The 27,595-nt window shown below is 37.6% G+C and overlaps 1 protein-coding gene and 1 pseudogene across 9 annotated transcripts in view; one reads left to right on the top strand and one right to left on the bottom strand.

Moving 5' to 3' along the window:
• The window catches only part of GBF1 (golgi brefeldin A resistant guanine nucleotide exchange factor 1), a 127,349-nt gene that overhangs the window by 79,791 nt on the left and 19,963 nt on the right, over nt 1–27,595 (bottom strand). The gene's annotated exons all lie outside the window — the stretch shown is intronic.
• Nucleotides 386–11,126, top strand: LOC308634052 (cyclic AMP-dependent transcription factor ATF-4-like; annotated as a pseudogene). The gene is made up of 4 exons: nt 386–427; nt 10,036–10,474; nt 10,694–10,808; nt 11,074–11,126. The product of its transcript is annotated as a cyclic AMP-dependent transcription factor ATF-4-like (transcript).

Genomic DNA, 27,595 nt, shown 5'->3' with positions numbered 1-27,595 from the left:
TATTTGAAAACTGGCTTAATTGAACAACAAAAAGACAAAGGGAATTGTAGACTATCTTAAAAGGCACAGAAGCAAATATTGTGTATATTCTCCTCTTTAAATTGTATTCTGTAATATTCCAACATTGAATTTTCATTACAAGTAAATTGTAATGACAATTCATATGGAACAAATGCCCACTGAAAATATTTCCAAACTTCTGTGAGAGGACAACATACCCAAACAATCTTAGGACTTCAGGGACTTTAGAGCTAATTTAGTCCAATTTTCTTATTTTAGAGAAGAAAAGAGAAAGCCCAAAGAAGAAAATATTAGGAACTAGGGCTTAGAAAAAATTCTAGGATGATGGGTATATAACTCTGCATAGAGTCCAATGATAATGACCATGGTAGCCTATAATAGAGGTAAAACAGGATCTTTGTCAATGGTGAGAATGACAATTACTAAGTCACCACCTCTTCTTTCATATGATCAATCCATTCACAGCAATGGTACCATGGTGAAGGAATAAAGACAAGACATTTCATTGTTTAGAATTCTACTTTCTTATTTAGGAACCTAAGAAATTATTTCTAGGGCTGGGCCTGTAGCTCAGCGGTAGAATGCTTGCCTCGAATTTGTGAGGCCCTGGGTTCGATCCTCAGTACCACATAAAAATAAATATATTTAAAAATGGGACATTTATCTTTAAAAAAAAAAAAAAAGAAAAGAAAGAAATTATTTCTAATTAGTTCCCCCCCCCCTAGTTAAAACAAGTTCTTACACCCAACAAGAGGCTGAACTGATAAGTATCAGCTCTTTTCACTTTCCTGAGGGCTGAAAGAGTAACATTTTCTCTTGAAGTCCTAATGGCCCTTCTCCATGGTCAACTAGAAAATAACTTAGAGAAGACAATAAAAGTGATCTAATTCCTATTTCAAAGTACAAAGCTAGATCTTTGGGTATTTATAGATATGGTGTCACTCTTGTCCTCATCTCCCCTCCTTATATCTTAGATTCCTACTCTCCACAAACACTGCTGCTCCCAAGCACACTCTTGAGCCAAAGGCTCATTCAGGAACTCTCATTTCTACACTTCAAGCACCAATAAACTAGTTGATGCATAAGCAACTTTCTGTAAGGATCAAAGATACCTAAGATAAAACTAGCCCAAAATAATATGAAAAAGATTTAAAAAGATACTGGCAATAAATATGAAAAGACAAAAAGAATTATCTAAATATAAAAGGATTTGATACAAACCTGAGAGAATACTATTCAGTTTCTGTCAAATATGTAGCAAAAGAGAACAGATAATGAAAAGCCCCAACAGTAAAACACTTTAGAAAATGCTAGTAATTAAAGCAAAACAAATTGTAAAGGCATCATGTTGTCTATTAAATTAGCAAAAATAAATGTTATAAATTCAATTCAGGATGTAGCACAGCTATAAGATGTAGTCCTTACTAATGGTACAATTATTCATTTAAAAAATTAAAAATAAAAACAATGTTACAGAACAAATTAAAAAATAGCCAACATATGGCATTCTAATTCAATATATTTTATATTATCATTAAAGATGATAAATATATCAGTATATGCATGGTAAATTTTGTGTGAAATTATGTTAAATGATAAAAATAATGGGCTGAATTCACAATAGCAAGACTGTGGAAGCAACCTAGATGCCCTTCAATAGACGAATGGATAAAAAAAAATGTGGCATTTATACACAATGGAGTATTACTCTGCATTAAACAATGACAAAATCATAGAATCTGGAGGGAAATGGATGGCATTAGAGCAGATTATGCTAAGTGAAGCTAGCCAATCCCTAAAAAACAAATGCCAAATGTCTTCTTTGATATAAGGAGAGTAACTAAGAACAAAGTAGGGACGAAGAGCATGAGAAGAAGATTAACATTAAACAGGGATGAGAGGTGGGAGGGAAAGGGAGAGAGAAGGGAAATGCATGGAAATGGAAGGAGACCCTCAGGGTTATACAAAATTACATACAAGAGGAAGTGAGGGGAAAGGGAAAAATAATACAAGGGGGAGAAATGAATTACAGTAGAGGGGATAGAGAGAGAAGAGGGGAGGGGGGATAGTAGAGGATAGGAAAGGCAGCAGAATACAACAGACACTAGTATGGCAATATGTAAATCAATGGAAGTGTAACTGATGTGATTCTGCAATCTGTATACGGGGTAAAAATGGGAGTTCATAACCCACTTGAATCAAAGTGTGAAATATGATATATCAAGAACTATGTAATGTTTTGAACAACCAACAATAAAAATTAAAAAAAAAAAAATGGGCTGGGGATGTGGCTCAAGCAGTAGCGCGCTCGCCTGGCATGCATGTGGCCGGGGTTCGATCCTCAGCACCACATACCAACAAAGATGTTGTGTCCACCGAGAACTAAAAAATAAATAAATAAATATTAAAAAATTCTCTCTCTCTCTCTCTCTCTCTCTCTCTCTCTCTCTCTCTCTCTCTCTCTCTCCTCTCTCACTCTCTCTTTAAAAAAAAAAAATAATAATAAGGCTTTTTTGGGGGGGATAACCAGGGATTGAACCTAGGGGTACTCAACCATAGAACAACATCCCCAGCCCTTTTTGTATTTTATTTAGAGAAAGGGTCTCACTGAGTTGCTTAGAGCCTCACTAAATTGCTAAGGCTGGCTTTGAACTCATGATCCTCTTGCCTCAGCCTCCTGAATCATTGGGATTATAGGTGGGCACCAACATGCCTCGATAATATGGCATATTGATTAAACTATTAAATTATGTCTATACAATGATAAGGATTAGAGGAAGTAAATAGTGATTTTTATGGTACAAATGTTTTTGTCCTTGTTTGCCTGCTGTTACTTTTATTGATTGACTTACTTTTTTTAAAATCTTTTTTTTTTTTTTTTTTTTTTAGTACTGGGGATTGAACCCAGGGCTTTTTGTATGTGAGGCAAATCCTCTGGCATTGAGCTTCATCCCCATCCCTTTTTAAATTTTACTTTGAGGGGCTGGGGATGTGGCTCAAGCGGTAGCGCGCTCGCCTGGCATGCGTGCGGCCCGGGTTCGATCCTCAGACCACATACCAACAAAGATGTTGTGTCCGCCGAACTAAAAAATAAATATTAAAAATTCTCTCTCTCTCTCTCTCTCTCTCTCTCTCCTCTCTCACTCTCTCTTTAAAAAAAAAAAGACACATGAAATGTTCTCTAGGATAGACCACATTCTAGACAATAAAACCAATAATATATTTAAAAAAAAAAAAAGAAAAAAAAATTTTACTTTGAGACAGGGTCTCACTAAGTTGCTGATGCTGGCCTCAAACTTACAATCCTTCATCAGTCTCCCAAGTAACACCCGGCTGTTATTTTATTTATAGTTATAGTATGTTACCTTTATTCTATAGAGTTAGACACAATTTTGGATCCTCTCTGATTCTAAGCCAAAATACAAACAAAAACACCCAGTGGATTTTCTCAGGCATGAATTTTTAGATTAAAAAAAAAAATGGCCATGAACAGTGGCATTCACCTGAAATAATAGCAATTCAAGAGACTAAGGTAGGAGGATCGAAAGTTAAGGGCCAGCCTTAGCAACTTAGCAAGGTCCTAAGCAACTTAGCAATATCCTGTTTCAATAAAAAATAAAAAGGACTATGGATGTGGCTCAGAGGCACAGTGCCCCTGGGTTCAATCCCTAGGACCCACCCCCAAAACCTTTATTATCTCAGTGAACATCTGAAATTTTCCATTTAACTTCCTGCAAGGCCAGCCTCCAAGAGGACTTACAATGACTTTGTGTAATCACCTTGCATATGTATCAGGGTTGGTTTTCTGACCAAAACTGTATGGCAAAGGGGGTGGTATGTTACTTCTAAGGCTGGGTTGGACAAGAAAGTATAGCTTCAGGGCTGGAGTTAAAGCTCAGTGTACAGTGTGTGCTTAGCATGTGTGAGGTACTGGTATTTGATACTCAGCACCACAAAAGATAAAAGAAAAAGTTTGGCTTCTGCTCTCTCTCTCTCTCTCTCTCTCTCTCTCTCTCTCTGATCATTTGCCTCAGAGAACACCAGCTTTCATGTTGTCAGAAGCTCTACTGAGAGGCCCATGTTATAAGGACTGAGGTTTCTAACCAATAGCCATGTGAATGAGCTTGGAAATGGATCCTCCAGGTCAGTCAAACATTCAAATAACTAAATCCCTGGTTGATACCTTGAGAAACACTAAGCCAAAAAAGACACTAGCTAATCAGCACCCAGATTCATGACCATCAGAAACTGAAACATAAAAAAAAAAATTTTAGGCTCCCATGTCTTGTGATAATTTGTTATACAGAAATAGATAACATGAAAACATAATATCAGACTAAGGAAGTTTGTTGGGGAAACTATAAGATAATATCATGATTTCATCTGCTGGATAAGAAAATTATCAAATTATAAGTGGTGGAGCTGGGGTTGTGGCGCAGCAGTAGCACACTTGCCTATGAGTGAGGCACTGGGTTCGATTCTTAGCACCACATAAAAATAAAGGTCCATCAACAACTAAAAAAATATATACTAAAAAAAAAATTATAAGTGGTCTATTGCCTAAGACAGCACTAAAAGCTAAAGAAGAGTCTTCACTGGAGGGAATAAAATGTCCATCTCTTCCAACACTAATCTAAGGACTGTTACAGTTAAAATGGCCCCATCAGAAAAGTCCAGTACAGTCCCCTTTCAGTAGTTTTATTACCTATCCTGCAGCCTAAATGTGGGGTTAAAGGTAGGTTTCCTATACAAGGAAGCCACTGTGAGGGTGTTATCTCAGAGCAATCAAGGGTTAAGGTTGAAACAGCAAATTTATCCCTAGAGATATATGCCTGGCACTAAGCTGAGATTCACAAGATTCTCCCTGAGTTTTCCTTACCTCTAAATGCTGGGATAACTGATGCTCACTGAATTTCGATATTTGTATGAATAAAAATGAAGGGATTTAGCAAATCTTGTTCCTGCACACAGTTGTCAAAAAAAATCTGACCTTTACAACAGGAAAAAGAGGGGGGATTTAAAGATTTAAAGAAGAGGCAGTGACTGTCTGATGTATAACAAACCTTTGAAAAATTATGAAGCAGTGAAAATCCCCTACAGGTCCCGACAAAATGTATCCAATTTGCATTCCAGCAAAGCTTTCTATACATACCAGTTGGCTCCTATGTGTACTTCCAGGCAAATAAATCCTGGGGAATAATCCCACTGGGACCTAAGTCTGATCTCTGATATATTACTGCTACATAACTCTAGACCTTCCTTCACAAACTGCCTTTTTGGTTCCAAATAACTAAATCAAAGTCATCCCGATAAGCTTTGAAAACAGGGAATGTGAGGAGTGGTTTAATGAATGTTACAACTCAACCTATTATAGACCATGGTATATTATGGGAAGAGGGAAAAAAAAAAAAAAAAACTCATGCTTTTACATCCCCAAATCTCTCAAGACCAAATCCAGACATACCTGTCATTCATCACACCTGACAATAAAGCCTTATTCAAAGTATGACTCTGTTTGATCAAATGGTTAGGACGCATTTGCAAACCCAACACCAGTATGTATTGGTGGGTGGAGGGGTACAGTAAGATTATTTTTGTTTATTTTGAAACTTGTTTAAACTTAATTTTTAAAAAGGTAATCAATGGTAGCAATAACACAGAAATGTATTCTGATTTATAATATTTTAAGGAAAAAATAGAGCAAACACATTAAATAGCAAAAAATAATTTTTCTAAAAGTTAGAAGAATAGCTCAACATATAAATGAGAGAAAACAGTGTCAAGAAGAAAAATGGAGGGGCTGGGGTCATAGATCAATGGTAGAGCACTTGCCTAGCATGTGCGGGGCACTGGGTTTGATTCTCAGCACCACAAATATATATATATATAGCTAGATTTCTAGAGAAAACTGAGAGAACTAGAAATTTCAATGCCTAAGATTCCTGCTTCAGCTTTCTCCTTCCACAAAAACAAAATAATTTCATAAGAGAAAAATAAATTTAGAGAAGACACACCAAAACATTAATCATAGTGACTACTATTAGACAAATCACAAATATATAGATACAACAAATAGAAACTGGTGAACTAAAAAAGAGAAGGGTGGGCTGGGATTATAGCTCAGTGGTAGAGCATGTATATTATACGAATAAGGCCCTGGATTCAATCTCTGACACTACAAAACAGATAAGTAAATAAGTAAGTAGTGGAGTAACAACTGAAATCAATTTATATAGTACCTTAAAAAGAACTAATCACTTATCAGGAATTAGAGCAATCCCCTCTTCTGAAGGTATTCCACAAACAGGTGAATAAACTGGCAATCTGTAAGCAAACTGAGCATCCTGTATAGTCAGCAAGACCAGCCCATTGCCTAGTCCAGGATTCTGATGGCAGATGAACACAGAAATGCTATCTTCTCCCAAGATCCAAAGTAACTAACACTTTTTTGTTATTGTTATTAAGTCATATTTCAATTCTGTCTAGGCACCCAGAATAAACTATTGTCACTATGTTTGAGGAAATTTTTGGAAGAAAGACATTATTTTGCACAGAAGTTAAAACCTCAGTACCTTATTTAACTCAGAAAAACCATCCAGTTACTTCAAGAGAAGCATGCCAGGAAATGCATAAGAACCAGAAAGAAGCTAGGTACAGAGGTACATGCCTGTAATCTCAGCTGCTCAGGAGGCTGAGACAGGAGGATTGTAAATTCAAGGCCAGCCTCACAAATTTAGTGAGGCCCTACACAACTCAGTGAGACTCTGTCTCAAAATTAAAAAAAAAAAAAAAATTTAAAGGGCTGAGGATGTAGCTCAGTGATTAAGTATCACCAGGTTAAATCCCATGTACCAAAAATAAACAAACAAACAAACAAAACTCTATTATCAAAGTCCTAATCAGTCTCAAAAACTTTTGGAGCTTTAAAAAACAAAAGCAAGAGGCTGAGATTGTGGCTCAGTGGTAGAGCGCTCATCTAGCACATGCGTGGCCCTGGGTTCGATCCTCAACACCACATAAAAATAAATAAAATAAAGGTGTTGTGTCCAACTACTTCTAAAAAAACAAATATTAAAACCAAAAAAAAAAAAAAAAAAAGGGCTGGAGTTGTAGCTCAGTGGTAGAGCACTTGCCTGGCATGCGTGAAGCCCTGGGTTCAAACCTCAGCACCACATATAAAAGATCCATTTACAACTAAAAAATATTTTAAAAAATGGCCTCTGTTGTTAAAAAAAAAAAAAAAAGTGTTGATGAGGATGTAGAAAAAATGGAAACTCTTGTGCACTGGTTTATGAAAATATAAAAGTAGTTCAGCTGCCAAGGAAACCCATTTCACAGTTCCTCAAAAAGTTAAACACAGAATTACCATATGGTGGGCCAGGGATATAGCTCAACTGGTAGAGTGCCTGCCTTGCATGCACAAGGCAATGGGTTCAATCCCCAGCACCAAAAAAAAAAAAAAAAAAAAAAAAAAAAAAATTACCATGTGGCCCAGGAATTCCATTCCTAAGTATACATTCAAAAGAACTGATATATATACAGATAAATGCATTACTAGCCAAAAGGTGGAAGCAATCTAAATGTCCTTCAGTGGATGAATAGATAAACAAATTCTGATAACACATACAATGGAATATTATTCAGCCATAAAAGGAATGACAGATTTATTCATGCTTTAGCATGGATAAATCTCAAAGAGTGAAGTGAAAGAAGTCAGACACAAAAAGCACATTATTACATGATTACAATGAAATGAAATATCCAGAACAGGTAAATTAATAAAAAGAGAAATGCAGATTGTTGTTACCAGCCATCGGGTGCAGGAGAACCCCAGGACTACTTGCTTAATCAGTAAAGGATTAAAAATCAGTACAGAGTTGGGATTGTGGCTCAACGGTAGAGCGCTCGCCTAGCACGGGCAGGACCTGGGTTCGATCCTCACAGCCACATAAAAAAATAAAAGGCATTGTGTTGTGTCCATCTACACCTAAAAAATAAATTTAAAAAAAATGGGTATAGGATTTCCTTTTGGGATAATGAAAATGTTTTGGAACCAGACAGAGGAAATGGTTGTACAACTTTGTAAATGTATTAAATGCTACTAAGCTGTTCGCTTTTAAATGGTTAATCTTATGTTATATAAATTTCACCTCAATTTTTTAAAAAGTTTTGAAAATTAAAAATTCTCTTATCTCTAATTTTTCTTTTTTTAACATTTATTATATTTTTAGGTGTAGATGGACACAACACAATGCCTTTATTTTTATGTGGTGCTGAGGATTGAACCTGGGTCCCGCCTGTGCTAGGTGAGCGCTCTATCGCTGAGCCACAATCCCAGCCCTTGACTTTATTTTTCTAAAGCACTTTAATGGAATATAAGCTTCCCTTCTGGGAAACCATGAGCAAGTTCTAGTTAAAGCCCATGGTGTTTCCTCTGCAGCCTTTTTTTTTTTTTTAATTTTATGACTCTATTTTATTTGTTTATTTTTATGTAGTGCTGAGGATTAAACCCAGTGTCTCACACATGCTAGGTAAGCACTCTACAACTAAGTCACAACCACAGCCCTCCTCTGTAGCTTTTATATAGAGTCACCTCAGTCTATGGCGCAGTCACTTTGGATTCTTGCAAAAGTGAAATATACCTGGGTAGCCTTCTACTTAATAAATTGGTTGCCACAAGGAATGTCAGTGAGCCTTCTGTCTGTATTCTGACTACAGGCTTACTGAAACTTAGCTTCTTCAGTCAGCTACAAACTCCTGCTTGGACACTCTTACATCTACTGAACCCTCATGAAAATTTCACATGATATGAAACCACAGTAAGGAATTTTCCACTCCTCCATCAGAGCTCAATTCTGAGTTCTCTGGAGAAACAGGTACTTCATTGTCTCCTGTCTTGCATTCTGAACAAGAGATTCTCTCCAATGCATTTCTTCTATCAAAGACAGCTAAAATCTCACCAATGGACGTGATTTTCTCAAAGAGGCACTTTGAATACTCATTCTTTTTTTGATTGTTTTTTGTGGTGCTGGGGATTGAACCCAGGGCCTTGTACATATGAGGCGAGTACTCTATCAACTCAGCTATACTTCAGCCCCATGTATACTCATTCTTTATACTGTCTCTTTCACATTTTTCTCTTTCAAACTGTTGAGGCAAAAACATTTTCAGAATTTGAAGTTCATCCTGTGGTGTTTAATACTACAGAAAACTGTTGTCACTTTTGTACTCTTCAATAATATTCCAGCAGAAGGTCTCCGTTACCTGTGCCTTAAGACTCCTATAATTGGTGGTTTATAATTCTTTCCCATCCCCATCCCACTCCATGATGCCATGAAAATACACAATACACAAGCTTCTTGAAATTCCTATTGCTTTTGATATTAATATTTCCACAGCTTCCTTTTGGGAAAAAGTAAGGTCTTTCCCAGCTTCAGTTAACCAAAGAGGGCAATAGTCACTATCAAAGGGTCCCAAACCTACCTCTTTGCTCACAATTCTATATAATAAAAGCATAAAATGAGAACTACCCCCTTTCTCATTAACTTAAAAATAAACTGCTCTAATAAAAAGTGATTGTTAATGATATCAATAAATACTTACTTTCTATCAGCTTAAATAAGATCACTTTCCCTATTAGGATCCAGGTACTATCTTTACATCTCTAGGCAATATGTGCTATTCCCTCCCTTAAGATCTGATGATGCAGGCGCTGGGCTGTAGCTCAGTGGTGGAGCACTTGCCTAATATGTGTGAGGCAGTGGGTTCGGTCCTTAGTACCACATAAAAATAAACAAAATAAAGGCACCTTTTCCATCTACAACTACAAAAAAAAAAAAAAAAAAAAGACCTGATGGTTTATGCTTTGGCCACATTAGATGACATATGTGATCTCTTTGCCCCACCCCCCCAGTCCAGGAAACTATTAAGGAGCACCCCCACCCCCACCAATAGTGATCCTAAACAGACCAGGTTGTTCCTTCACATTCTTGCAATCTCTTTCCCTTTCCCCAGGGGTCCACTAAAGATCATTCCTTTACCATAGAGCTAGGCAGTGAAATAGATACCTCTGAGGGAGAGAGGAAGCCTGACAATTGCTTATGATATCATGATCCCTCAGGGTGTAAAGGAGGAAGATGCCTCCTCAGGTAATGACAGTGGCATCTGTATGAGCCCAGAGTACTACCTGGGCTCTCCCCAGCATAGCCCTTCTACCTCCAGAGGCTCTCCTAATGTCAGCCTGCCATCTCCAGGTGTCCCTTGTGGTTCTAACCACCCCAAACCTTATGACCCTCCTAAAGTTAAGAGGGTAGTACCAAAAATAAAAGGCGAGAAGCTGGATAAAAAGTTGAAAAAAATGGAGCAAAATAAGACAGCAGCCACCAGGTACTGCCAGAAGAAGAGAGCAGAACAGGAGGCTCTCACTGGTGAATGTAAAGAACTAAAAAAGAACGTGGGGCTAGATTTGTGGCTCAGTGGTAGAGCGCTTGCCTAGCATGTGTGAGGCACTGGGTTCAATTCTCAGCACCACATATAATTAAATAAATAAAATAAAGGTCCATCAACAACTAATAAAATATTGGAGAAGAAGAAGAACAAGAAGAAGAAGAGAAAGAGGAGGAGGAGGAGGAGGAAGAGGAAGAGGAAGAGGAGGAGGAGGAACAACAACAACAACAAGGCTCTGAAAGAGAAGGCAGAGTCTCTAGCCAAGGATTTCCAGTATCTGAAAGATTTGTTAGAAGAGGTCCACAAGGCAAGGGTGGGGCGGGGAAGAGTCCCTCAGTGGGGTAGTAAGGAGTGCTGTTGCTTGTACTTAGGTGTCTCATGCTGAAGCTGTGTTATAACAAATTATTTTGTAGTTAAAAAAAAAAAATCTGATTGTTTGTACCTCCACAGTTTCTACCGCACTGAGATAATTATTTGACAGTAAGATCATTGGTAACGTACCACTTTACCTCTCCTCCCCTTTTCCCCTCACTTATCCCTCTGCATGGGACACTCTGTACTAGTACTTGCCAGGTCTTGCTGGATTTTTAATTTTTCTTCTCTCAGCACTGCAATTCTGTGAATCTCCTGACCCCAAGCCAGAACTTCAGCCTGTCTAATTGGACACTGGAACTGAAAACTTCACATTCCTTATTTCCACCTAGTTATTTCCACACATGCTAGAACAACCTGGTTGTATTAATATATATGTTATGCTCTTGACAAACCTTCCTATTGAATCTCATGCTCAACAACAGGGACCAAAGGCAGTCTAAACTCTGCTGCCAGAGAACAGGTCTTCTGGATAACCAGCCTAGGATCTTCTATGATCACCTCCTGTTAGACATAGCAGAATCACCAAGAAAAAGGGTTCCCCCACCAGATTTGTGATTAAAATAATATCATTAATTTGCACCAAGTGGCAAAGAGTCCAGGAGGAAGCTATATTGATGTCTCTTGTTCTTCTTCTGCAAATAGCTCACCTGAAGGTTAGTGCTAATTCTGTGCTCATCCACACAAAAAACAACATAAATTACCTCATCACTTTTTCCCAAGTCATAATCACATTGTAATAGAAAATTTTACTGGGGCTGGGGATATAGAGTGCTTGCCTCAGATGTACAAGGCCCTGAGTTCAATCCCTAGCACCACCAAAAAAGAAAAAGAAAATTTTACTGAAAATGCTATTAACCTCCCTGGTGCCTGAGTTTTATCTATAAAAGGAAAACATATGGGGCTGGGGCTGTAGCTCAGTGGCAGAGCACTTGCCTAGCATGTGTGAGGCACTGGGTTCGATCCTCAGCACCACATAAAAATTAACAAATAAAATAAAGGCATTCATTCTGTCCAAAAAAAAAATTTTTAAAAAAAGGAAAATGTAATCTATTTGGTAGATATTATGAAACTTAAATGATAAAAACACAGGCAAACTGTCATAACCAAGAAGAACCTAAAAAGACATGACAACTAAATATAATATGAGGGGCTGGGGATGTGGCTCAAGCGGTAGCACGCTTGCCTGGCATGCGTGCGGCCCGGGTTCGATCCTCAGCACCACATACCAACAAAGATGTTGTGTCCGCCGAGAACTAAAAAATAAATATTAAAAATTCTCTCTCTCTCTCTAAATATAATATGATCTGGAACAGAAAAAGGCCATTAGGTTAAAGCCAAGAAAACAGGAATCAAGTGTGAACTTTAATTAATAATAATATAGCAAGAAGAGTGAAGCAAGTGGCATCACTATACCAGACCTTAAACTATACTACAGAGCAATAATAACAAAAACAGCATGGTATTGGCACCAAAATATACTTGTGGACTGATTATACAGAAAAAGGAAACAAATACTGACTCACATAATTACAGATATCTTATAATAGACAAAAGTGCCAAAAACATACATGGGAGAAAAGATAGCCTCTTCAACAAACGGTGCTAGGAAAACTGGAAATCCATATGCAACAAAATGAAATTAAACCCCTTTCTCTCACCATGCACAAAACTCAACTCAAAGTGGATCAAGGACCTGGGTTAAACCAGAGACACTGAACCTATTAGAAGAAAAAGTAGGCCCAAATCTCCATCTTGTCAGATTAGGCCCCAACTTCCTTAATAAGATTCCTCTAGTGCAAGAATTAAAATCAAGAATCAATACATAGGATGAATTCAAACTAAAAACCTTCTTCTCAGCAAAAGAAACAATCAGTTAGGTAAATAGAGAGCCTACAATTTGGGAACAAATTTTTACCACATGCATTTCAGATATAGCACAAATCTCTAGGATACATAAAGAACTCAAAATTTTTAACACCAAAAAAACCCCCAAATAACCCTATCAATAAGTGGGCCAAGGAACTGAACAGACACTTCTCAGAATATGATGTACAATCAATCAACAAATATATGAAAAAATATTCATTATCTCTAGCAATTAGAGAAATGCAAATCAAAACTATTCTAAGATTTTATCCCACTCCAGTCAAAATGGCAGCTATTAAGAATACAAACAACAATAAATGTTGGTGAGGATGTGGGAAAAGGCACACTCATACATTGTTGGTGGGACTGAAAATTGATGCAGTATGGAGATTCCTTGGAAAGCTGGGAATGGAACCACCATTTGACCCAGCTATTCCACTCCTCCATCTATACCCAAAGGATCTAAAAACAGCATACTACAAGGACACAGCCACATCAATGTTTATAACAGCACAATTCACAATACCTAAACTGTGGAACCAACCTAGATGCCCTTCAGTAGATGAATGGGTAAAGAAAATGTGGTGTATATTTACACAATTGAATATTATTCAGCACTAAAAGAGAATAAAATCATGGCATTTGCAGGTAAATGGATGAAGTTGGAGTGCTAAGTGAAGTTAGCCAATCCCAAAAAAACAAATGCCAAATGTTTTCTCTGATTCAAGGATGCTGATTCATAATGTGGGTGGTGGGGGGCATGGGAGGATTAGATGAACTCTAGATAGGGCAAAGAAGAGGGAGGGGAAGGGAGGGGGTATGGGGGGAGGAAAGACAGTGGAGTGAGATGGACATCATTACCTTAAGTCCATGTATGAAGACACAAATGGTGTGACTCTATTTTGTGTACAACCAGAGATATGAAAAATTGTGCTCTATGTGTGTAATGTGAATTGGAATGCATTCTGCTGTCATATATAACAAATTAAAATTTTAAAAAGGGAAAAAGTTAAAAAACATAGTAAATAAAAAATAGAGGTTAAATTCTAAAAAAAAAATAATATATCAATATTGTTTCATTAAAGGTAACAAATGTATCAAACTAAGATAAAATGTTAATCATAGGGGAAACTGGGTGTAGGGTATATGGAAACTTCTTTACAACTTTTCTGTAAATCTAAATCTGTTCTAAAATAAAAGACTATTTAAAAGAATGTTTAAAATACAAAACAATAAATTGTGAAGTTCTAGTCAACTTTAAAATATCATACAATTTATAGGTTTAGTCTTTCATGTAGTGTTAGTACATGCTCAACCATCTTAAGTAGCTGAGATAACAGGGAGAGACTGAAGAGTTAAAATCTGGGGTGGAAGAACCTAGCCCCCAGAAACATCACAGCTGTTTCCTGCCAGTTGGTGCCTCATGTCTGACTTTCAATAGAGCTGATTTTCTTTGTATAATTATTTTTGCCTCTCAACTTATCTATTTTACCCAAAGAAGAGTTACTTTTTACAAAGAGGCTCTAAGCTAGCAGGTATTTTAATTTAAGACTGCAGAAAGTAAAATATAAGGCATGGGTATGGCTATTTCTCAGGTATATTTCCTAAGTGGTCCTAATAAATCTGATTTCTACTCCCAACTTCAAATGTAGAAACAGACAGACATCCAGAGATAGAATTCAACAAGTGTACCCAACCCCAGCCAACTCCTATTCTACCCTGGGAAAAAAAAAGAAGAAGAAGAAAGCAAAAGTCCCAGAAGTACAGGAAATTGTTTCTCAGACGAAAGACAACACTTCCTTTCCCAGAACAATCCATCTCCCACACTGACATCCTGCTCCTGCTATATTTACCCAACCCAAATCTGCTGATGATATACTTCCAGCTGCACTTTTGCCACATGGTCCTGTCACTCAGCTGGAGCACTCAGAGGGGAATCTGTCCAGAGGGCAGAGCCTAGAAATCACTACACACTAATCCATGTTTCCTCTACCGCTAGCCTTCAGAGTAAAGTGAGACAAAATACGAAGAGTATTACTCCCTGTTTATTTTGGAAGTGACTGGGGAGACAAGAGGTACTTCATTTCATATAGTTGCTAATTTTGACTGCTCTCATGGTAGCCAGTAGAGGAACCTGAACAATGAAGAGATTGAAATAGGAGGTTAAAAATAACTCTGTTAATGCTAGCCAGCCAAAAAACATCACTTAATAGCCTCTTCCACCCTAACCCACTAGGATCAGGCTATCAAGTCACCTTATTACAGGGTGAACACTTCAGTTCTGAGTAGATGGATCCAAGGAGTCAAGGATATGACTGTTTCATTCACCCCACTTCATCCTACTTCACAGCACACTCTAATGAAAAGGACAAAGCCCCAACACTGGACTGGGTAAAGGTAAATGCTAGGGTAACTTCAATTTTCCTATTTTAGCAACTCTGTATTCTTGGTCCTTCTCTCCCACCCTGTCCGCAACATCCCAAGTTCTTTTCTTTTGCCCCATTTGGTTCATTCTTCTGCCTCTCTTTACTTTTCTTTCCCTATTTTTTTCTCTCTCCCTTTCTGTTTTTGAATCATAAGCAAGGCTAGGGCTGTAGCTCAGTGGCAGAGCACTTGCCTAGCACATGTGAGGCAATGAGTTCGATCCTTAGCACCACATAAAAATAAATAAATAAATAAAGTAAAATAATTATTTTAAAAACTCATAAGCAGGGGTTGGGGTTGTGGCTCAGTGGTACAGTGCTCGCCTGGCATGTGTGAGACACTGGGTTCAACACTCAGCACAACATAAAAAATAAATAAACAAAGGCATCGTGTTCATCTACAATTAAAAAAGAAATCTTTAAAAAAAATCATAAGCAAGATTCCTTTAATAAAATATAACTGATAACTGATAAGGCTTTCATTAGTAATTGTCATATTATTAGTCTAGTCTCCACAGTAATACCAGCAAAGAACTTGAGCCTAAAGACCAATACTTCTTTTTCTCTTTCTTTTCAAAGGAGATTCAGTCACACATATTAATCAGATCCTTCAAAAGAATAAAAAGAAAGTGAAAGCAAAAGGAAAAATGCAGAGAAATAAGAGGGAAGGATAGAAAGGGGTGACAAGAGGAAATGTTTTTCTAACCTTTTTCTTTCTTAAATCTCCTGGACAATGGGCATTTCCAATCTTTATAGATTTTTAAAAACTTAAGTGGAAATTCTTTTTTTTTTTTTTTTAGTTACACATGGACACAATACCTTTATTTTGTTTATTTATTTTTATGTGGTGCTGAGGATCAAACCTAGTGCCTCACATGTTTGAAGCAAGTGCTTTGCGACTGAGCCACAACCCCAACCCTTAAGCGGAAATTCTTTTTTTTTTTTAACATTTATTTTTAGTTGTAGTTTGGCACAATATCTTTAGTTTATTTATTTATTTTTATGTGGTGCTGAGGATCGAACCCAGGGCCTCGCTAGACGAGTGCTCTACTGCTGAGCCACAACCCCAGCTCTAAGTGAATTTTTTTTTTTTTAAAGAGAGGGGGGGGGGAGAGGGGGGAGGGAGGGAGGGAGGAAGAATTTTTTAATATTTATTTTTTAGTTTTCAGTGGACCCAACATCTTTATTTTTTATTTTTATGTGGTGCTGAGGATCAAACCCAGCACCATGCGCACGCCAGGCGAGCGCGCTGCCGCTTGAGCCACATCCCCAGCCCAAGTGGAAATTCTTAATGAGCCCAATCAAGCTTTTTTTTTAAATATTTTTTTTAGTTTTTTTAAAATATTGTATCCATCTACTAAAATTTTTTTAAAATATTTTTTTAGTAGATGGACACAATACCTTTATTTTATTTATTTATTTTTATGTGGTGCTGAGGATCAAACCCAGTGCCTCACAAATGCCAGATAACTGCGCCACCACTGTGCTACAACCTCAAACCCCAATCAAGCTTTTAAAGTGATTTGGGAATACAATGTGAAATATGATCATGAATTCATAGCCAGTCTCACTTATTAAAAGCAGGGGGAGGAGCCAGGCACAGTAGCACCTGCTTATAATCCTAATAGCTCTGGAGGCTGAGGCAGGAGGATCAAGAGTTAAAAGCCAGCCTCAGCAAATTAGCAAGGAACTAAGCAACTCAGTGAGACTTTGTCTCAAAGTATAAAAGAGGGCTGGGGCTGGGGAGGACTGGGGCTATAGCTCAGTAGGAGAGTGCTTGCCTAGCATGTGTGAGGCACTGGGTTCAACCCTCAGCATTAAATAAAAATAATAAATAAAATAATTCAACTAAAAAAATTTTTTTAAAGGGGGGGGGGCTGAGTCTGTTGCTCAGTGGTAGAGCACTCGCCTGGCATGTGTGAGGCCCTAGGTTCGGATCCTCAGCACGACATAAAAATAAATAAAATAAAGGTATTGCATCCAACTACAACTAAAAAATAAGTATTAAAAAAAAAAAGGTGGGGGCTGGGGATGTTGCTCAGTGGTTAAGCACCCCTGAGTTCAATCCCCATAACAACAACCAAAAAAGTAGGGGGAGTGTTTATGGTACACCTCAGAAGAGCATGTGCATAGCATGCTGGAGGCCCTGGGTTCAATCCCCAGCACCACCAAAAATCAGAAGTGGGGGAGAAAAATAAAAGGGAGTCAACTTCACATGACTGTTGTTAGTCTGGCTTAGATGAAAACATTTATGCTGTTGGTTGAGTGGAGAACAAATTCTTGTTGGTAATGCTGCCATAATTACCAAGCCCCAGTTACGACACATTGAACCAATTCTTTTCCAATTTTCAACTCTTTTTAATTACTACATTAAAAACAAAACAAAACAAAACTGGAATCACCAAAACCATAAAATATAATCATAGACATTTAGGATATGAAATTGTCATAGGAAGAGAAACTAACACAAGCAAGCTAGGAAGATAGTTTGGGTCCACACATAAAATCTAATCATTTTTAAAAACAAATATTTTGGGGCTGGGGATATACCTCAGTGGTAGAGCACTGGCCTAGCATATTCCAGGCTCTGGGTTCGATCCCCAGCAACACACATACACAAACAAATTTGTAAGCAACCATTCAAAATCCGCCATCACTGCAAGCTGAAATTCTTTCAGGCAATATTCAACAATGGATGAAAAACTGGAGGAAGCAGTAATGAAGAATATGGCCTTCACATATTTCCCCATAAATGGCCTATTAATTCCAAGGGGAAATTACATCTGTAAAGAAACCAGCTAACACTTGACCAAGTGATCAATGGATGTGATACACTGAGAAGGATACAATATCAGTAGTTAGTCTGATTAGTTAGTAGGAGAATGTTCATTCATGCCAGACACACATAACCTGAATTTAATCATGAGGAAACACAAGGCAAACTCAAAATGAGAAAGAGAGGGGGGTGCAGGGAGGGATGGAAGGAGGACACAAGGGGAACATAAGGATGAATCAAAGTGACCTGTAGTTATTAAAAAAAAAAAAGTCAGTGTCATAAAGGGCAAAGAAAGATTGAAGAACTATTCCAGATTAAAGTAAACTAAAGAAACAAGATAAATGGTGATCCTTGGGGTTGGGAACACTAAAACTTTTATTATTGGACAACTGATAAAATTGGAGTATGAATAGTAAATTATTGTATTAATGTTGAACTTCTTGATAACTATACTTAGATTAATATCCTTGTCCTTAGAAAATATATACTGACATATTAAGGAATAAAAGGTCATGACATATGTAGCCCACTCTCAAATGATTTAGAAAAAATAATTTTAGATATATATATTCTTTGTGTATCGTGAGAAAGAGAATAATAAAAACAAATAGCAAATTTGCGACTAAGGATTATAATTAGAATAAATCTTATTAAAATAAAATTTATGTCCTTTATTAAATAAAACTAGGCTTATTTATTAGAAGTACCAAATCAATAATATTCTATTAATCAAATTTCAAATAAAAGGTATGGCCATTTTTAATTTTAAAAAATAGCAAAAGGACATATGGGAAGGGATGGGGTTATAGCTCAGGGGTAGAGTACTTGCCTAGTATGTATGAAGCACTGAGTTTGATCCTCCCTCAGCACCATATAAACAAATAAAATAAAGTTTTTTTAAAAAATTTTTAAAAAAAGGACATATGGGAGAATTTTTTTGTAAGCTTAAAATTACTTCCAAATAAAAAATTTGAAAATATTCACTATCAGTTGATCTAATGAAATGTCCTGACACCATTTAGGTAATTGGGGAAATGGGGTTGAACTCACACTCCAGACAGCAATAAACAACCTCTGATAGAGAAGTGAGCCAACTTTTCTTCACTTTAGAGCTTCTGGAGGAAGACTATTACCAACATAAATATTTCTCATTCTCTATTTTCCTTTACTATATTCACACAATCCACTTTTGTTGACAACTAAGCCTTTGGCTTATCTAGGATCACTTAGGAACCTGGTAGAATCACCCATTTCCTAAATACAAAACAGTTCTACCAAGGGAAGCTACTGCTTATTTTCTCCCTTATAGAACCTAAAGAATTGAATGAGTTTTTAAAACCCTTGAAATGAGACTGATTAAGATGCTAATCTTGGGCTCACTTGGGAGGATTAATGAGCCCTATTTATATTCTAATAACAGAAGTCCATTTTCCCTTGACTACTTTCCCTACAACGCTGTCTAGGTAGGCTGAACCAAAAATTGGCATCCTCAGCCAAAGTCACAAAAAGACCAGTGGTCACAAAAATATTTGGCTACAAACCAGGCGCAGTGGTAACACCTATAATCCCAGCAATTGGGGAAGCTAAGGCAGAAAGGATTCCAAGTTCAAGGACAGCCTTGGAGACTTAATGAGAGAGACTCTATCTCAAAATAAAAAAATATATATATAAAGGGCTGGGGGTGTGGTTCAGTGGTAGAGTACCCCTGGGTTTAATCCCAGTACCATTAAAAAAAATTATTTGGCTATAATCATTATTAACAATACACCTCAGATGTACACTCACATCAGAAAAAAAAGAAGCAAAAGGAAAAGAACTGCACTTTAAATTCAGAATACTATTAACTATCAAGTAAATGACAGGTCACAGGTCTTTCTGTGGAATACAATTATAGTCCAATATTCAATTTCAACTTTCCCTTTTAGGAAGATCTTAATCATTGTTTAATTGCTTTACTACCTCACTACCTCTTTCTGCCCTTAAAAACCCTAAGAATACCTTTCCTAAGGAAGAGGACATTCTGAGATACCAAGGTTTCCAAGGGCTACCTCCATGTCCTTTCTCTGGGATTCAAAGGAGAAATATATGATGGTATGTTTTACTAATTATGGAGCCAACATTATAAGGGTTTTGGTACTACTTTCCTTACATGAGACCTCTTGGCCAAAGACAATAGGTTGCTACTAAAAAACACTTAACATTATCTTAAAACTGAAACCATTAGACCCTAGTTGGAGAAAAGGGCTTTCCTCATTCTTTTAGCACCTTAGCTAAATTAGTTCCTAAAATCTTTATTTTGTGCCCTAGATTTTTTTTTTAAAGAGAGAATGAGAGAGGAGAGAGAGAGAGAGAGAGAGAGAGAATTTTTAATATTTATATTTTAGTTCTCGGCGGACACAACATCTTTGTTGGTATGTGGTGCTGAGGATCGAACCCGGGCCGCACGCATGCCAGGCGAGCGTGCTACCGCTTGAGCCACATCCCCAGCCCCTTGTGCCCTAGATTTTAAAAATTATAACAATTGTGTCAGAAGACCAAGGCTAAGAAGACTCAAAAATGCAAAGGTAAATTTTATTTTTAGAAAAGTTAATCAACAGGGCGCAGTGGCACATGCCTGTAATCCCAGCAACTTGAGAGGCTGAGGAAGGAAGACCTCAAGTTCAAGACCAACCTCAGCAATTTAGCAAGGCTCTGAGCAATTCAGCGAGAATCTATTTCAAAATAAAAAATAAAAAAGGGGGGCAGGGATGTGGTTCAGTGGTTGGTTAAGCACCCCCAGATTCAATCCCCAGTGCCAAAAAAATAAAAAAGATAATCAGCCATGGGGCTGGGGCTGGGGCTGGGGCTTAGTGGTAGAGCGCTTGCCTAACATGTGTGAGGCACTGGGTTTGATCTTAATCACTATATAAAAATAAATAAAATTAAAGTATTGTGTCAATCTACAACTAAAAAAAAAGATAGTCAGCCATAGTTATCTTACCTAATAGTACAACTGTATGTATCTTACCCCATAGTACAATCAGTTCAGTTCTGAAATGCACAGATTAATCAAAGGCCAATATAAATGGACTAATCAGCCCTAAGACACCAAAGACCCTAAAGTAGCTAATGAAGCTGTCATACAAATAGTATTTCCATGGTCACTGCTAAGCAGTCAGGGATGGGACAGAGGATGAGGGTGGGATATACAATGTAGACAACACCACTGCTGCTGTTCTGATCATCCTAGAACCTCTTTCCACAAACCAGTGTATACAACAATTTCCTGAGGTCACATGTGGAAGCTGGGCAGACTTTAAACCAGTGCCCAGTTGTCCACTCAAATTCCAGAGCTTCTCAAATCACCAGCCCACTAGACCATAAAGTTTATGAGAACAGGAACTGTGTCAGTTCCCCTGAAAACTAGGTCTCCATACCTAGTTTCTGGTAAAGAGCCGGTGCTCAAGAAATATTAGTGAGCTGGATGTGGTGGCACACACCTGTAATCCCAGTGACTTGTCAGTCATAATTAAATTTACAATCCTTATTTCCTTGGGGAATAATATTTATTCTAACATTCTCCAAGACTATAATGACTCAAATGGACTCAAATTATTCTCTGCCTAGCAAAAGGTGAGTTATCCAGAAATAACCATCTAAGTAGAATTATTTTCCTGAAACTGAGACTGAAGCAGATAGGGATGAAACTCAGATTTCCTACTGTTTCCCAAAAGTCAAGGGGGCATATATGGCACCTCATGGAGTCCTTTACAGACTGCCAAGAAAATGGTAGGAGAGGCGCCCTGATTCAACACTCTCTCTGTCTTCCTGCCCAAGAAATAACATTTCAGAGAGACAAAGTCAAACCAGTGCTGGAACAGGAATAAATACAAACTCTTTCTACCAGGCTTTCTGACTTTTTTGACCATGACCAAAAGAACAACAGTTCTTTGCAACCCAAAACATACACATTTCAAACTGAAACACAAGATTCACAAAACAATAAATATTCTTATTTATGTGATGCACTAATAACTTCTTCCCCGACCCCCTGCTTAATGTTGGCTGCCTATACCAGAAAGCAATGAATTACTAAGTGGACATGTCAAAAGTAAAAAGGGGGCTGGGGATATAGCTCAGTTGGTAGAGTGCTTGCCTTGCATGCACAAGGCCCTGGGTTCAATCCCCAGCACCACAAAAAAAAAAAAAAAGAAAAAAGGGAACCAGTTTGAAGGGGTTCTCTCTCGACAAACTTGAAACAATTTAAATAATAATACTGATTAATGCTTATAATTAATTGTATTATTTACACACACACACACACACATACATATATATATATATATATATAGTAGATGGACACAATACCATTATTTTATTTATTTTTATTTGGTGCTGAGGATTGAACCTAGCGTTTCACCCGTGCTTGGCAAGGACTCTACCACTGAGCTATAATCTCTACCCCACTAATATTATTAACATCAAATTCCTACTCTGAAAATTTATAATTAAAGGGAAATAAACATTTACCCCACCTTTTTTAGGAGAAAATGGTTTATCTTCCAACTGAAGAGAGAAAGCAGTTCCTTAGCAAGAATTTCAGCTAGTAAATATAGAATGAATAACAGAAAATCATCATTCTGAGTCACCCAGTAAAATAAATAATTCAAGCAAAGACTTTTCAATGGGTGACTATTAGGATATTCATATTATTATTTCATGGGTTACTTGCTAATTACAAAGAAAAATATTAGTATATTTTATAATGAGTAGATATAGCGGCACCACCAGAAGCAAGTAAGGCAACTTAAAATCACTAATAACAGAACAACCTGGTAAAATGTGCCTCTTGTAGTGATATAAAAGTACACAGCTGGGCTTGGTGGTACATACCTATAGTCTCAGCTTCTCAGGAGACTGAGAAAGGAGGATTGCTTGAGCCCATGAGTTCAAGACCAGCCTGGGAAACATAGTGAGATCCCCATCTCAAAAAACAAACACAGCTGGCCATGGTGACACACACACTTGTAATCCCAGTAACTTGGGAGGCTGAGGCCCTAAACAACTTAATGTCTCAAAAAAAAAAAAAAAGTCTGAAGATGTAGCTCACTGGCAAAATGTCCCAGGGTTTAATCCCCAGTACAAAAACAACAACATATGAAACACACAGTATTACCTATGAAGTATCTATAAAGAATACTTGCCAGTAATGTTTAACCTGAATCTAATTTAGCTTCTTATTCTAGTATATAGGAAACATATGGGATAGAGGAACAAGTTAAATGATACCACAATGACACAAAATAAACCCAGAATGTACAAATTTCTCAAGGTTAATGGCCTGGTTGCTTCAAAAAGTTAATGCCAAGAGTTAAAAAAGGATGGGAAGGGCTGGGGATGTGGCTCAAGCGGTAGCGCGCTCGCCTGGCATGCGTGCGGCCCAGGTTCGATCCTCAGCACCACATACCAACAAAGATGTTGTGTCCGCCGAGAACTAAAAAATAAATATTAAAAATTCTCTCTCTCTCTCTCTCTCTCTCTCTCTCTCTCCCACTCTCTCTTTAAAAAAAAAAAAAAGGATGGGAAAAGTTGTGATAAAATTTTAAAAGTGTAAAGAGTCATAACTATCTGATGCAATGAGAATTTTGCTTGGGTTTTGGTTTATAAAACCAAACATAGCTACAAAAGACAAATGGGAAATTTTTATTTTTATTTTATATGGACTGGATATTAGTAATATTGGCAGGCTGCTATTAAGTTTCTTTGATTTATTAATGGTACTAGGACTATGTAGGAGAATCCATTTAGGTAGAATGAATGCTAAATATTTAGGAGTCAAATGTTAATATGTCTGCCACTTATTTCCAAATGACTCATGAAAAAATAATACACACCTACATGGATAAAGCAAACATGGCTACTTGTTAATAACTGGACTCTAATAGTCAGGTGCATAGGCATGTGTCTATAATTCCAGTTACTTGGGAGGTTGAGGCAGGAAGACTACAAGTCTGTGGCCAGGGTGAGCAACTCAGCAAGACCCTATCTCAAAATAACAATATCAACAACAATAATAATAATAGGAGAAGAAAGATTGGTACAGTAGAGCAAGAGTGTTGGGAAAGGGAAAGTAAAGGGTAATGAGATTGAGCAAATTATGTCTGTATATAAATAAGTATGATATAATGAATCTATTATGTATAATTAAATGCACCAATAAAAAATCTCCTAAGTTTTATTTTTTTAAATTTTTAAAAATATTTTTAGTTGTATATGGACACAATGTCCTTATTTTATTTTTATGTGGTGATGAGGATCAAACCCAGTGCCTCAACACATGCTAGACAAGCACTCTATTGAGTTATACACCAAGCCCCCTAAGTTTTATTTTTATTTTCTGCCAATTACTTACTTTACTTATAAACAAAAAATAACCAGTGAAAAAATTCCCATCAGTTTCAGAGAAATCTCATTTGTTTCTACTTTTAGAGGACTTTCCCAGTCCAGGACCCATCCCAGATAATACTGGAGGCCTTGTGATCTTTTTCCTCCCCAATTAACTATGCCTAGTCTCCAGTTTTCAAGCTGATTTCCAGGACACCTGGAAGCAAGCTGCATGGCAAACTACAGAAAATTCTTGCTCCCACACTACATCTGGCTCTGCCTTTCCACCAAATCAAATGCCAATTTATTGCCCTCTGATGTGCAGGCTATCAGGCCACTTCCTGAATGCCTCCACTTCACACTGGGCCAGAAACTCAAGGCAATAATATGAGTTTCACAAACTGGAAAGTAATTGCTCAATAAGCGTGGAACAAGGAAAAGTCAGTTGCGATCTGTGCACATGTGGCAGCCCTTCATAACTCGACCTACAGTGGTAACAGAAGGCTGGTGTTACAGAAAAGACATTCAGTGAGAAGCCAGCCAACAGGCAACCAGGAGTGCTTGTCTATCTAAGTCCTGCTGGGTCTACAAAAAACAAAGGAAAGGAACAAAGTCCCTAAAAATACGAAGAGCATTCTGAAGCAAAACACAGTAAAATTCTCTGCATTTATCACTCTTTCTTTTTCTACAAATTTTGGGGGAGGATACCAAGGATTGAACTCAGGGGCACTTAACCACTGAGCCACATCACCAGCCCTATTTTGTATTTTATTTATTTATTTTTTTAAAGAGAGAGTGAGAGAGGGAGAGAGAGAAAGAGAGAGAATTTTAATATTTATTTTTTTTTTAGTTATTGGCGGACACAACACAACATCTTTGTTTGTATGTGGTGCTGAGAATCGAACCTGGGCCGCACGCATGCCAGGCGAGCGCGCTACCGCTTGAGCCGCATCCCCAGTCCCATATTTTGTATTTTATTTAGAGCCTCATTTGCTTAGCACCTTGATTTTGCTGAGGCTAGCTTTGAACTTGTGATCCTCCTGCCACGGCCTCCTGAGCGGCTGGGATTTTTTATTTATTGATTGATTGATTTTTGGTACTGGGGATTGAACCCAGGGACACTTAACCACTGAGCCACATCCCAGCCCTTTTTATTTTTTATTTTGAGACAGGGTCTCACTAAGTTGCTTAGGGCCTTTGATCAGTTGCTGAGGCTGGCTTTGAACTTGAGATCCTCCTACCTCAGCCTCCGAGGAAGCTGAGATTACAGGCATGTGCCACCACTCCTAGGTATTTACCACTCTTTTTAAATAACATTATCAGTGCTGAAATAATCTAATCTACATTGTGTTCTATACCTGACTTTATCTCCCAATGAATGCCAGGAGAGGAAAAAAACATATCCAATACCACTTCAAAAAATAAGATTGGTGGGGGGGGGGGCGCCTGGGGTTGTGGCTCAGCGGTGGCGTGCTCACCTAGTGTCATGCAAGGCGCTGGGTTCAATCCTCAGCACCACATAAAAATAAATAAATAAAGGTATTATGTCCAACTACAACTAAAATAATTTCAAAAAATGAGGTGATCAATTAAGAATCTATGAGCATAGAAAGATGGCTAGAGGCAGGGCAAGACTGAGACAAACTGTTCACTATCTCTTCTAATCAAAACAACACATTGGCCAGGCATGATGGTACATGCCTGTGATCCCAGCTACTGGGGAAGCTAAGGCAGGAGGATGGCAAGTTCAAGAATGACCTGAGAAATTTAACAAGAGCCTATCGCAAAGATAAAAAAAAAAAAAAAAATTAAAAGGGTCAGGATGTAGCTTAGTAGTAGAACACTTGCTTAGGATGCATGAGGCCCTGGATTCAATACTCCATTTACACCACCACCATCATCACACACACACACACACACACACACACACACACACACACACACGACTGACTGCACATTGAATTTCAAACATTTGGCTTCTGAAACCCTTTTGGCATTTACTCTGAATTTGAGTGGGCGGAAAAGAAAGGGACTCTGCCTGGCTCCTTGTTAAAAACAAAACAGCAGCTGGCTTTCCCTCTTTTTTCCTTAACTGACTGCTGTCATGGCTAGTTGGGCATATACCCAGAAAAGTTTCAGGGCTCAGCCAAAAGACAAAGGCAATGAGAACACCAACAACAACTCTTGACACCCACCACAGGTCACTCTGTTATACTACTCACTAACCTCTGCTAGAAAGATATTAGGTTCCTTTGCCTGTTTTTGAGAGCTAACCTGTTTTTTTTTTTTTTTTTTTTTTTTTTAGAGAGAGGGAGAGAGAATTTTAATATTTATTTTTTAGTATTTGGCGGACACAACATCTTTGTCTGTATGTGGTGCTGAGGATCGAACCCGGGCCGCACGCATGCCAGGCAAGCGTGCTACCGCTTGAGCCACATCCCAAGCCCCAAGAGAGTTAACCTGTTAAGAATGTCCTTTCCGAGGAAATGAGGGGTAAGAGAAGAATAATACAAGTGGAAGAAATGATTTACAGTAGAGGGGGTAGAGAGAGAAAAGGGGAGGGGTGGGGAGGGGAGGGGAGGGGGGATAGTAGAGAATAGGATAGACAGCAGAATACATCAGACACTACTAGAATGGCAATATGTAAATCAATGGAAGTGTAACTGATGTGATACAGCAATCTGTATACGGGGTAAAAATGGGAGTTCATAACCCACTTGAATCAAACTGTGAAATATGATATATTAAGAACTATGTAATGTTTTGAACGACCAACAATAAAAAAAAACAAAGATTTAGCCATAGTTAGATAACTGTTGAAAAGAGCAATAGGTTTATGGATGCTAATGATACTATTCAGATTATTTTATATGTTTGAAATTTCTATATTCAAAAAAAACTGTAGTAGCACAGGGACAACATGCCTTTATTTTATTTGTTTCATTTTTTTTTCATGTGGTGCTAAGGATTGAACCCAGTGCATCACTCATGTAGGCAAGTGCTCTGCCACTGAGCTACAGCCTCAGCACCTGAAATTTCTGTATTATAAAGGGCTTTTTCGTTAAAACAATATTTGATTCAGAGGAATGGCAAAGCAGAAGACTGTTGTTTTTCATTATAAGCTGACCTGTATTTTAAAAAATTTTTAGATACATGTATGTATTTTATTTCTAAGGAAGTAGCCCTATTAATGAGATAAGAAAGCCACATACATTAAAGAATTTAATTAGTCTATGATTTAGTTCTAAACTGAATGGTATATAATAGCAATTCTCAAGGCATAGTCACCCCTAGAAGACCCTCAGACCCCTTCAGGGGATCTATG

This window comes from Spermophilus citellus (assembly GCF_964194105.1).
Source record: "Spermophilus citellus genome assembly, chromosome: 15".
Taxonomy (NCBI): Eukaryota; Metazoa; Chordata; class Mammalia; order Rodentia; family Sciuridae; genus Spermophilus; species Spermophilus citellus.
Note: the sequence above shows the minus strand (reverse complement) of the source record. Positions and strands in the feature narration are given on the sequence as shown.